The 13,280-nt window shown below is 36.1% G+C and overlaps 1 pseudogene across 1 annotated transcript; it reads right to left on the bottom strand.

Annotated features, from left to right (window-relative positions):
• Positions 1–4,683: 4,683 nt before the first annotated feature.
• LOC308438795 (RNA-binding protein with serine-rich domain 1-like) lies at positions 4,684–5,727 on the bottom strand (annotated as a pseudogene). Its single transcript has one exon. The product of its transcript is annotated as an RNA-binding protein with serine-rich domain 1-like (transcript).
• Positions 5,728–13,280: the final 7,553 nt, after the last annotated feature.

A 13,280-nucleotide genomic window follows, 5' to 3' on the forward strand; every position in this document is an offset into this window, starting at 1 on the left:
TAAGGCTAAGGACACTGTCAAGAAAACAAAATGGCAACCAACAGAGTGGGTAAAGGTCTTTACCAACTCCACATCAGATTAAGACCTAATATTCAAGGTATACAAAGAACTCAAGTATCTAGACACCACAGAACCAAACAACCCTATTAAAAAATGGGATACAGAGCTAAACAAAAAGTTCTCAATTGAGAAATATTAAATGGCTGGGAAGCATCTAAGGAAGTGCTAGACAACATTAGCCATCAGGGGAATGTAAATCAAAACAACACTGAGATTCCTCTTCACACCAGTCAGATTGGCCAAGATCAAAAATTCAGATGACAGCAGTTGCTGGCGAGGATGTGGAGAAAGAGGTACACTTCTCTACTGTTGGTGGGGTTGTAAACTGATACGACCACTCTGGAAATCAGTCTGGCGATTCCTCAGAAAATTGGGCATAATACTACCTGAAGACACAGTTATTCCACTTCTGGGCATATACCCCAGAGAAGCTCCAACATACAACAAAGACACATGCACCACAATGTTCATAGCAGCTCTATTTATAATAGCCAGAAGTTGGAAAGAACCCGGATGTCCTTCAGTGATGAATGGATACAAAAATTGTGGTATATTTACACAATGGAGTACTACTCAGCTACCAGAAAAAATGACTACAAGAAATTCTTAAGAAAATGGATGCATCTAGAGAATATCATCCTGAGTGAGATAACCCAGTCACATAAGAACAGACATAATATGTAGTAACTGATAATTGGATACTAATCCCAGAAAGCTCTGAATACCCCAGAAAAAAACTAACAGATTATATGAAGTTCAAGAAAAAAAAATGAAAGAAAAAAACATTATGCTTAATCCTTACACACCAAGAAAACTTTGACTATTTCCAGGTTACATCCTGTTTTAATTGTACTTTATGCTCATTGTAACTAGTAAGACCTAAATGAACACTATCAAACCTTAAAAAAAAAAACACTGACAAAAATATATTCATATACTTTTATGCAAAAATGTTCAAAATTTGTACATTTATCTTTGTTATTGTAAAATAAAGCTGTTAAAAAAAGAAAAAGGAACTAAAACTATGCTGTGGAAAAAAGACCACATTTTCAATAAACATTGCTGCTTCCTTAATGGTCAGCATGTAGAAGAATGTAAATCAATTTATTCTTATCTCCTTGTACAAAGATCAAGTCTAAGTGGATCATGAACCCCCACATAAAACTAGATCAAACTAATAGAAAATAATTTTGAAGAGCTTACATCATATAGGCTCTTGGGATTTCTTTCTGAACAGAACACCAATGCCTTAGGCTCTAGGATCAAAACTGACAAACGATACCTCATAAAATTGTAAAGTTTCTTCTATAAAGCAAAGAACGCTGTAAATAGGAATGAATGGCAATCAGCAGATTGGAAAAAGATCTCTGCCATCGAATTCTTTACCTGTTTGTATGATTGTTTTCCTAAGGTGAAAAATCACAATCTAATTTCACATCTATGTACTGGAATGTGGAAATGATTTTTTTCTTCTGTCTGTCTTCATTTATACCTCTTTTCTTTAACGTAGGAACCGGGAAGTAAATAAATCAAGCCTTACAAATGATGTATTTTGATTGGGTAAATTTTGTACTCTGATCATGATGGGATGTCATGGAGTGTTCAGGACAATAATGGACATCTTCATTATCGAATGGCATTTAAACTGAACATAAAGGCTGAACCATTTTTGGAAACAATAATGAAAAGTAGATTCAATGCATGGGTGAAACATTATAAAAGGATATGGAAGAAGGAGAGATGAATGATGTTCCTTGAATGTCTTGTTTACCTTACAGAAGAATCAGAATATGTACAGTAGTTCTACAGACAAATTTACTTTAGGATCAAAACATCCAGGCAAACTATATTTTGTGAGTCACATTTCTGTGACTCAGAACCTCTCACAGCCAATGCAGGCATCACAAGTAATACCCCTTGCCTAAGAAGCTTTAATTGCCAGTCTCCTTGGAAGGGGTGGAACCTCATGGCTCTCTTTTTCATTCAATCTTGTGCAATTCTTGTGCAGATACCTATATCTGCAGGGTCATCATAAAGCCATTGCCTTTGTTTTCTCTAGGAGACCTGCTTTTGATGGATACCTTAGTATTTTTGAGATTTTACATTTTTTCCAATCCATCTTCAACATTATTGTTACTTGAGTTTGGGATGAAGTGGTGTGATTGTCTCCTTTAGGGATGGGTGTTCTACAATTCTTATTTTGCCTTACATATTTATCCATTTCCTTCTTAACCACCACATGTTTCACTAAGAAGTCAGCATTCACTGGAGTCTTTTTTTATTCTTTTGTTTGAGTTGTATTTATGTAGAACCTTTATGAGAGTTCATGGGATATGATTCTTCAATAATCTGTGCCTGGAAATGCCCTTTTGCTTACATTCACCAATTGTGTCACTTGTTCTTACAAGTTATTAAGAATACTTTGCACTTTTGCCATGGCTTAGGAAATAAACACTATTAGCTCCTCCTGCCAATTTCAGATTGTTTTTCATCACAATAAACAGAGATAGGCACAGATATACTCCTATATAGTGTTCCACTAAATTCTGCTAAATTTATTTTGTATCTAAATCCATTTGGTCACTATGCCATGTCTAAATGTATGAAGAGATACATAGGGCTTCAGATACTGCCATGACTAGTTCAAATAACTAACCACTGGCCAGTTGGTCCATGATTATTGAGATTAAAACTGAGAGCAGTTTTGGTTTATTTTGTTAAAATTTACAACCCCTAGATATCTCACCACTTTTGCTTAACTTGGTCCTCATGGACATGAGAATGCACATTTTATTCAAGGCTAGAATAAACTGAAACAAAATTTGAATTTGTGATCTTTTTCTCCTTTTTCAGTCCCATTTTGTAGACAACGACTTTCATGCTAAAATCATGTCCTACCTGCCCAGTATTCAGGATAATGGCAGCAAAATATTTGTGGAAGAAACCAACTGATGTCTGATTTGACTTAAACCTCATCCCATGTGATGGAACCCACCTGATACTATTTGAGTGACTAAGTAACAGACTAGATCTTCCAGATAATTTGAGTAATACCAAATCTTACAGGACTATATAAAACATAATAATAACATGATTCATGAAGACATCCTGCTATATTCATAGATCAATATCTTACTCAGAGATCCCCAGAGAATACTCATCATAAAATAGATGGGAACAAGTACAGTGACCCACAGCCAGGATTATGTGGAAAGTTAGAGCACCTTTGGAAAACACAGTTCTCAAAGACAAGTGTTCATCAAATTCCACCCCTCAGAGCTCAGGGAACCCTGAAGTAGAAGAAGAGTCGAAAGGATTTAGAAAATCAGAGGAGATGGAGGACAGCGGCAGAACACGGCCCAGTAAAACAACTCATAAGAACTCAAAGACAGAAGCAATAATCACAGTACATACACAGCTCCATACCAAGGCCTCTGGGTATATTCCAAGTTTCCCAGTTTTGTATTTTAAAGGGTCTCCTGAATGTGTGAATGAGTGAGTCTCTGATTCTTGAGCTTTCTCTTACTGTTATTTTTATCTATCTATCTATCTATCTATCTATCTATCTATCTATCATCTATCATTTATTTGATTAATTTGCCAGTGTGTTTTGCCCAACTTTTATAATGGTTTTATTTTATTTGATTTTACCTTGTTGAGTTTTGGTATATTTTAGAAACCTGTTGTTTTCTAATGAAAGAGAGAAAAGGAGTGGACCCAGATGAGGAATGGGATGGGGAAGAAGTGGGAGGAATAGAGGGAGGAAAACTGTATTCAGAATATATTGTCTGAGAACAGAATCTCTGCTGTTTCACAAGGAAAAAATAAGTAAAAATAATCACACAATAAAGTAAAATTCTCTAAGATTTGTATCAATTGTTTTTTTTTTTTTTTTGCATTCTAACCCTAAGTTTATTCAACAGTCCTCTCATGCTACACAAGTACAAACACAACCTTGTCTAAAATGCTACAAAGTTATAAAATTCAAAACAAATTTTATAAGTACTGACTGTACAATAAAAGCAAAAAGAGGCAATGTGCACACATTGCCCAGGTTAACCTGCAGCATCACCATGAATGGCAGGCGACAATGGGGTTTCACGAGGACCCTGGAGAACTGGCTCACCAATTTTAAAGTAACTGAGACGCAGGACAGAAAAGACAACCATTTATGGAGGAATCCTTCAAAAGTTTTAACCGTAGAAGTTGAAGGGCACTCAACAGGGGGCGTGGTCAGGCCTAACAGAACAGCAGCTTGGTCCTTTCCACAGGTGTGACACAGAGACAGAGGGCTTGACCAGGTTGTCTGACTGGTCCTAGGTCACCTGTGGAAAACAGTCTGCTGCCATGTCCCAGTTGGTTCTGCTACCAAACAGACATCAAGAAACGGAAGGGGTGAACTTTCTAGCCAGAAAATTACAGGGTACCTCTCTGGGCACCATCCTTAATCAACAGTATCTCTACAAGCCAGAACCCTCCTGCAGAGGAAATCTCTCATCTGCTGTCTCCAAAGCCTACCCTGGGGTAGGGGATCCTTCCTTACAGATCCTGACTTGGCTAGAGAAAAGGACAAAACTGAGTCTGGGGAACATAAGTTACAGAGGTACAAATCAATGTTCCTGTTTATCGGGAGGAGTTGGAGCTGGATCGGCTCCTGTGGTGGTGGCAGCCGGGAGATCGAGACCTCCTACGTACAGGAGACCTTCGTCTAGGAGATCCAGACCTTCTCCTCATCCATGGGGGTGAACTACGCCACATGGGAGGTGGTGGAAGCATTCTCCTGGGGGGGGGGGGGCACTGAATCACCGAGGCGGTGGCCGAGTCCAGGGTGCCAACACAGAAGTAGTTGTGATCTCTTGGCCATCAATTTGTCCTCCATCCATGTGTTTCAGTGCCTTCTCTGCTTCATCTGGATTCTCAAATTCCACATATGCATAGCCTTTGGAGAGAGAGATGAGGACGCATCCTTTCTACAGGTATGTCAATCATTTTAATTTTCCCGTAAGTAGAAAATATTTCCATGATATGATCCTTAGTCACATTTCTAGTGAGCCTCCCAATGTGAACTTTGGTGGGTTTAGGTGACGGGCTTTGCCTTTCCCTCTCTTTTTCATCTCTTTTAGGTGGTTTGGATTTGGAGCCGGAACGCTGCCTATTGTCATGCCTGCGCTTGGGCAGGGCTTGGGGAGCCGGAAGAGCTGCTAGAACTGGAACTTTGGGATGTGCTGGAGTTTCCTGAGCGGCTGGATGCAGAGGAAGAGCTAGAGCCACTTCTTGAGCCTGTGCTGGTGCTGGAGCCCGAGCTGGAGGTTGAGCTGGACCTAGATCTGGTGCTGCTGCTTCCGCTTGAAGCACTTCGTCTCTTCCGAGTCTTATCTCTGCCACGATCCTTCTCACTTGACTCTTTAGTGGCCCCTTTATCTTTAGATCGATCCTTGGTCTTCTCATCAGAGCGGTCCTTGCGCTTGGTAGGAGAAGGAGCCCTAGTGCTGGACTTTTTATAATTCTCTTTGACTCCTAGCAAGCTCTTCTTTTTCACTCCTGATAAATCCATTCTCCCCTTCTTCAAGGCAGCAATGTCGGCCTCACTTATCTGAACTCACGTCTAACTTGAGTCTGAGCAACGATCCCTAATCGACTGCAATTTACGCCAAAGAGCAGCCTTTTAGGCCGGCTCGTAATCTGCACCGTCCGCTCCGGCCACATACATCGACCTTGCCTCCCACCCTTTCTCCACTCACTACTCAGGTCCGGCCCGGCATGGCGAGCCTAGGTCTCCAGCATCTTCCCAAGGCCACCACTTCCTCCCGCTCTTCCCAGGCCCAGACGCCTGCGCAACTCTCTGTATCAATTGTTAATCCTTGGAAAGACACTGGTCTTCTGAAAGATAATTCAATTCTGGGAGTGTAAGGCTCACATGTTTAAAACAATGTCCTCACATTCAAATGTAAAGTTCAGTAATTAAGATAGGGTGCAAATGAACATAAACGCTTAAGGTTGAGCTGGGTTTTCTATCATTTGTAATTCCACACAGTGGGATTCTATGCAGATTTCTTTTATAGAGGCCTACAATTTGGATGCTACTGGTGCTGATATTCCAAGCGATACAGGATTCACTTGTTCTTGCTTTTTCAACACAATTCTAACCAACATTTATGCGCAATGGATGATTTAATAGTCTTTGAAGAAATACAGCCAAGTACATAAACCCACAGGAAGAGGTCACTTATCAACTATTTAAGAGAAAAAAAGAAAAATTACCCAATATATAAGAAAATAATGTGCTAATAAAAATATTTGAAAGGCTTAGTACAGAAGTGGTGGCTTATTAGTTAAGAGAATATTCTGCTATTTCAGTGACCAGGGGCTCTTTACCCAACATACATATAATGTCCCGTAACTATCTGTAACACCCTTTCCAGGGGATCGGACACCTTCTTTGGGCACCTGTCATGCATATTATACATACATTCAACAAGGGAAATATTAATATACACAAATAGCTTTATTTTTAATGAAAAAAATGAGGTGCTCTAGAACATACAGAAGAATCCTTGGAACCTTTAAATGTGCTACATATTCTAATACCCAGAACAGGTATTTTAGTAGTTACAATATTTGGGGACACTTGAGTGAGACTAGTGCCAGGAAAGCAATCCTTGTGTGGGACATGACTGGAAAACCTGCACTGAAAAGGACAATCAGGAGAGTTGGTTTAGAAGTTAGACTTTCAGAACTTTCTGATTGGCTTTGAATTCCTACTCAATGCTCAGTACCTCTGAGTAAAACTACCAATATCTGACCTCAATTTCCTCACCTAGTGCACATAGAGTTTGTGTCTTTATAGATGTCTTCTGTTAAAATTAAAGCCTCTATTAAATGCTTAACCCATTACCTGGTATATATTAAAAATGAAATAAATGGGGACTATTGATGCTGCTTTCCATTGAGACATCTTAGCAGTTGGTTTATCTTATATTTCTCCATTGTATGTTACTAGACCTTTGCCCCTCCAGCATTGTGCTTAGATCAGAGAAGAAAATATCAGACAAAGGCCATTTCTCTTACATCGCTGAGCCAATGCTGTAGAAAAGAGTTAAGAAAATGACCTAAGGAAACCTCTCCACAGGAGATTCCCAAAACAGTCTGAGGGTCTTGTGGATGTTCAGAACACACCTCAAAGTTTAAGTTGTAAAGATCTGCCTTCCTTGAATCAAAGACACTGTTTAGCATTCAGAAACTAGCTCCAGCTGTTTCCTCTTGGAGAAAGTTATTCACCTTCTCCTTCTATTATCATGGTGCCCTTTGTCCCACTTTGAAGGTGTATCTATGAGACTGGATCATGTCTCCTCTGTATTCTCCACATTCCCTGAAACATGTTAAATACAAGTCATTAAAAGTTACAACAATAGTGACTGTAGTTATTTGGAATCTCTAAAAGTTTAAATATCCTATTGAACTTAACTTATTTACTTCAGGAATATTGCATATTCATTCACTAATGTCTCACTTAATGCAGTGGGTCTCACATGGAACAATTCCAATAATCAACAGAATAATGATGTTATTATTATTTCATGACAGAGCTGGATACTAACACTAGTGCATATTTACCTCTCTATTCATTCACTCATTCATTCATTCATGAGCCTCAGCTAGAATCAAGCTTCATGTTATTTGAAACACATAGCAGATTTTTATCATGGATTTAAACTTAATTCAGTGAATAAAATTCTCCATTTGATATTCAATTATGTCCAGCTGAAGATAGATTGCACCTATATGTCTGTCAACTAATATTGGAAAAAATAATGTATACTCTCTATACTAAATTGCTATGTCTATAAGAGGAAAACAGTAAAGAAAGCAAATTCCTAAGTTCCAGAAACATCCAAAAAATAGAAATATTTAAATAGAGATTAAATAATTTATTATATATTACTAATAAAGTAGTCATCAAGTTAATGATGCGTCTAAACCACAAAAGCCTTGGTACTTTACAAATATAATTATTTTGATTCATTTCTCTACTCCACTAAAAAATAGAAATCTACCCAACGGACAGTATGTTAGAAGCATCTTCAAAAGGAAGTACAAAGCCATCATTGTACTTGTGTTCATCTATAAAGAACATTGACATCCAAAAATATGAACTGTCAGGCTCTGGTTTCTGAAATACTCACACTGAAGGTGGTCACATCAACTAGACTTAACTGTAATACATGGTATTTCAGTCATGGAAACTCATTGTGTCCTGTCCTGAGCAGGCATGTTTCTTGCTAAGTTACACTTCTAAATATCTGGTCTGTGAAGGGAGGATGACTTAGCTAACCAAACCTCAATCTTCATTGAATTTACACTTCTTTGTATAATAGTGTAAATGACAATTATATTCTGGCTCAATGTTATCAATTTCCTTGGTATACACGTGGATAACTGAACTTACTAACTTCAGAAAAACTTGAAACAATGAATATCTAAGATGACCAGTCAACGCATCATTTCTCTTTACCTTAGTCATCAGAGATACTGGTACTCATGGGACAAGCATGATGAAAATAACTGACATTTGATCACTAAACTCTCATTAGGAATTAGTTTTAAACTCTCCAGCACCTATATCTTTACATTTATTTCTATTTTGTTAAATGTTCAGATGTTTTAACCAAACACTTGTATTTATACTAGACATACACAGTGCTCACAAAGTACAGAAGAATATATTTGATCCCTTAGAATTGGAATAATAATAGATAAGTCCATATGTATGATTGGTACCAAATGTAAGTCCTCTAGAAAAGCAGCCAGTGTCCTTAAACACTGGGATATCTTTCCAGTAGAATACTTGTATTTCTATGGCTATAATTTATTTTGCTGTCACTTTGGAATATTGATTCATTAATAAATAAAAACATGGGAGTAAGAAATTTTTTTCTGAAAAGTAAAGACAAGAAATGTGACTCAATTTCCAGAGTATAAATGTAGAAGGGGCAAGTTGGAAAGATGCTATACTTCTCCTTAACTAGATTTTCAGATATAAAAAGGTCCAATTATTTATAAGAGGGGAGAAATAATTAAATTTATGTCATTCTTCAATTGGGAATTTTTCCTTTGTTATCCAATATACAATCAGAAGAAAAAATAAATTCAGTTATAAAATAAAAATCTTGACCTAAATGAGCTTGAGTTTAACTTCTCATGGTATAGGTTCAATATTTTTCATGCCATCACTCCCTGCTTAGTGAAGCATTTTTGTTGAGGACACAAAGTTTTACTTCACCTTTTAGAAAGAATAGAAAGTACAGGAAAAATAGATGACCAGATTTCTCTTTACATGAAATTTCTCAGAGATGAAAATAAATAGTAGAAATAAGAATGTGAAATCAGCAAGGCTCAGGATAAAATAATACAAACTTTACGTAGGAGTTTAAAAATATAAAAAGAAAAACAATTATATTTAAAAATTCTAAATTTCTATGATTAATAAAAAATTAAAAAGCAGATTAATTAAATGGAAACTTTAGATTTGAGGTCTCTGCCTCATTTCTTCTAGTACCTCTAAAGTCTATTTCTACTCTTGTTGCAGATGATTTTTCTCATTTTTCTCATATATTATATATATTTGCATTTCAAATGTTTATTTTATAAATTCAGGTTTCTCTCCTCAATATTCTTCTAGTATCTATTTCATGATTACAAATGAGATCCATTCTTCACCTGGTGTTACATGCTATCTCAGACTCATTGCCATCTGCCAACATTAAACCTCTTTACCCCTCCCCCCTTACCACTGAATATCTACCCCTTAAAAAGCATCTTCATGATTTTCATAAGCTATTACTTCATGTTGGCCAGTTTTGTCACATTTGCCACCAAAAACCTTGGATGAATAAATTATAGAAAGAAAGGCTTTCAGTTCATATCTTTAGAGATTTCAGTAAACTACCCTGGGCTCCAGTTTTACAATTCATGGTGGGGCAGTATAGGATAATGATATATGAGTCCAAGAAAAAGAAAGATGTTTAACTCATGGCACAGAAGAAGAAGCGATTAAGAAAAGGGAGGGCAAATGTAGAGAATTAGGAATATACACATACAAATGCAGAGAGAGAGAGAGAGAGAGAGAGAGAGAGAGAGAGAGAGAGAGAGAGAGAGAGAGAACGGGAGAGAGAGAGACAGAGAACAGAGGGAGAGAGGGGGTAGAGGGCAGGAGAGGGAAAAATACCAGATATAACATTCCTATGGCATGTGTATATATATAACACACTATATATATATCCAATTCTTCCATGTAGACCTTATTTCCCCAAGATTCATGAATATTATGAAAAAAAATACACAGTAGCATCACCAACTAGAGACAAGTTGTTGAACACATGTGCATCTTGAGAATATTTGATCTTCCGATATTAATATTTCTCTTTCTAGAACACAATTACCTCTATGTCTGATTTTATTCTTCACTTATTGGGTAAAATCCTCCTTTTTTATGCAGAATCTAAGATTGAAATTTTACTGGGCCATGGAATGTAATTGTATTTTATGGTAAGATTTTTATGAAATGATAATAGAACTATATTAATTGAACCTTATTAGAAAAAAGACACACAATTTATTGAGTAGCAGTGAGAGTGACTTCAGCCCCGTTGATTCATATACTTTCTGGATTCTTTTGTAGTTCATTGCTTCATTTTTAATCAATCACTATTTCATTCTGCCTCAGTTCCGGCTTTCTTTCTTAACTCCCCTTGGATCACATTCTTTAAGTTATCTGAGAGGAAATTTAATTTATCTACTTTGTCTTTGGTCATTCTGCTATTTTTGAACAAATTTGCTTTGGGAGTGTGTACTCTGTACTATTATAGCTTAGATATACAGTCACAGATGAATTGGTCTTGGAAGACAGATGGGATTTTGGACCAACATATTTAAACAGGATACATTTAAGTCTCTGATGTATACTAAATACACTTGCAATGTACTCGGACATTTGAAGAATAGAAAGAGAATGCTATCACAGATATTGTTTAAAGTCCTATATGTTAGACACTTAGGGCCCATATTGTGCATTTGAAGGGCTGAGGAACCTTTATGAACTGAGAAGTGGTAGACATTTTCCTTTTCAATGGGTTCTTAAAGATCAAAGCATTATACTTATTCCCAGCCACTTCATCTTTAAAGTTTTGCATTATATACTTAAGGAAGTGGATTTTTTTCTGTCAATCCACTTTACTATGTTGGACTATATCTCCAAATATCTAAAATTCTAAGAACCCAAGAACAATTATTGCTCCAGTCACAACCTGAAACCTCTAAACTCTAAACAACAACAACAAAAAAAGCAGTCTTTCCTATTTGTTAGTAGATCTAAAGAATTCTCTATATCAGTAGAAAGCTGAATTATGATACTGAAAAGGCAACCTTGAAGTTGAAACCCTAGTTTCTCAGGATAGCATCATGGGATATACCCTGATATTTTGAAGCTGCCTAGAAAAACTCGGATATATCATAAGATTGTATAGGCATTTTAATAATAGAACTAAAATCTTGTCTCTGTTCTCATCATTTCTGCCCTACAAAATTGACAGATTAAATACTTCAATTTTTTATTGAATCTATACAGCCATTCAACCAAACGTTTTTTCTGCAATTAAGAAGTCTTCTTTCATCAATTATTTTGGAGAAAGAAACTTTTCAACTTTATTTATGTCTCCCAGTTAACATTTTAAAAGTGCACGTCTCATATAAAATATTCATCTCAGACTTACGTTCAACTTCTGTACAGTTCTATACCATCTCTGAGCACCAAGGCAGAGAACAGCATGTAAGCAATTTCCATCATACAGATACACAGTTTTTTTTTTTTTGGCAGAGTATCATTTTTATAGTATGTGTTATTTCTTAATTTTATTATTTATCTAATGAGAGTACTCTGCTGCATGTACTCCTGAACGTTAGAAAAAGGACATTAAATCTTTTTAAAATGGTCATATGGCTGCTGGGAATTGAACACAGGACCTCTGAAGAAGCATCCAATGATGTTAACTACTAATCCACCTTATCAGCCTCAATAAACACTTTTCCATGTTGTCATACATGCTTACTATTTGAAAATTTTTCATTAATAGAACTGCACACATTAGTTCTGGCTGAATGGACTGTGTGTTTTTTCCCTACTCATCAAATTTTATTGAGTCAACAAAATATATTTCCTTTATGTTACAAGAGTTGAAGAAATCACAAGACTCAGCCAAACTCTAACCATTATAATTTTTAGATGAATATAATATTTTATGACTAAGGTTATCACAATTTTACAGTGATTTACTTTCTACCTGAAGACATTTCCAACATTCTTAATTGAAAACAAATGAAAAATGAATAAAATGGAAGCATAATGGCCACATACATACACCTTAGGAGCTTTGAATATGTGGGATCTAATAATGCGTACACAAATTCGTAGAGCTGTGTAAATTATTTAAAAAGCTAATATGTATTTGTTTATTCTTTCAGCATAACCCCAGAGAGAAAACATCTCAACTTATGAGTATTTTTTAAAATTCCCCAGTATGAATTTTATTGTAGATCAAAAAATAACAAACTCCTTGGATTGTTAAAATCTGTCCTTGGATATCGCTTGCCATTAAGCATCTTTTCATTTTCATTTTGCCTATTTGTTTTTTAACCTATTCATGTCATTCCTCGAAAATGTCCTTCCCTTTTTAAATTTTGCTATGGAATTCTTATTATTTTAATATTTTCCTACAGTTGTATATGTGTTAGTAACATTACCTAGCCTGTGCCATTTTGTCTCATAAAATTTTCTAGAAACCAAAATTGATTTTTGAAACCCTATTATAAATAGCAATGTCAGCCAAGAGCAGGTTACAATATTTCAAATCCATCTGGCTGTATCATACCAACAACTACATGAATTTTCAAATCTATCCACATGCTGGTCTTCAATATGCATAATATTAATATATAAAATTATTCCCCCCATTAAACTATGAGGATGTGTTTTCAGTATGTTACATATATATGCAACCCTGGATGGATGCCAAATACTTCATTATTGAAGGTGTGGTGGTTATTAGGCTTACAATATAGTAGCTATTCCAAAAAAAAATAGGGAGGAGAGATAAGATGCACTTAAGTGTCATAAAATTCTCAAAATTTTTTCTAGTCCCCACAAAAAAAAATCATAAAACCTATTG

Source organism: Micromys minutus (genome assembly GCF_963924665.1).
Source record: "Micromys minutus genome assembly, chromosome: 28".
Lineage (NCBI taxonomy): Eukaryota > Metazoa > Chordata > Mammalia > Rodentia > Muridae > Micromys > Micromys minutus.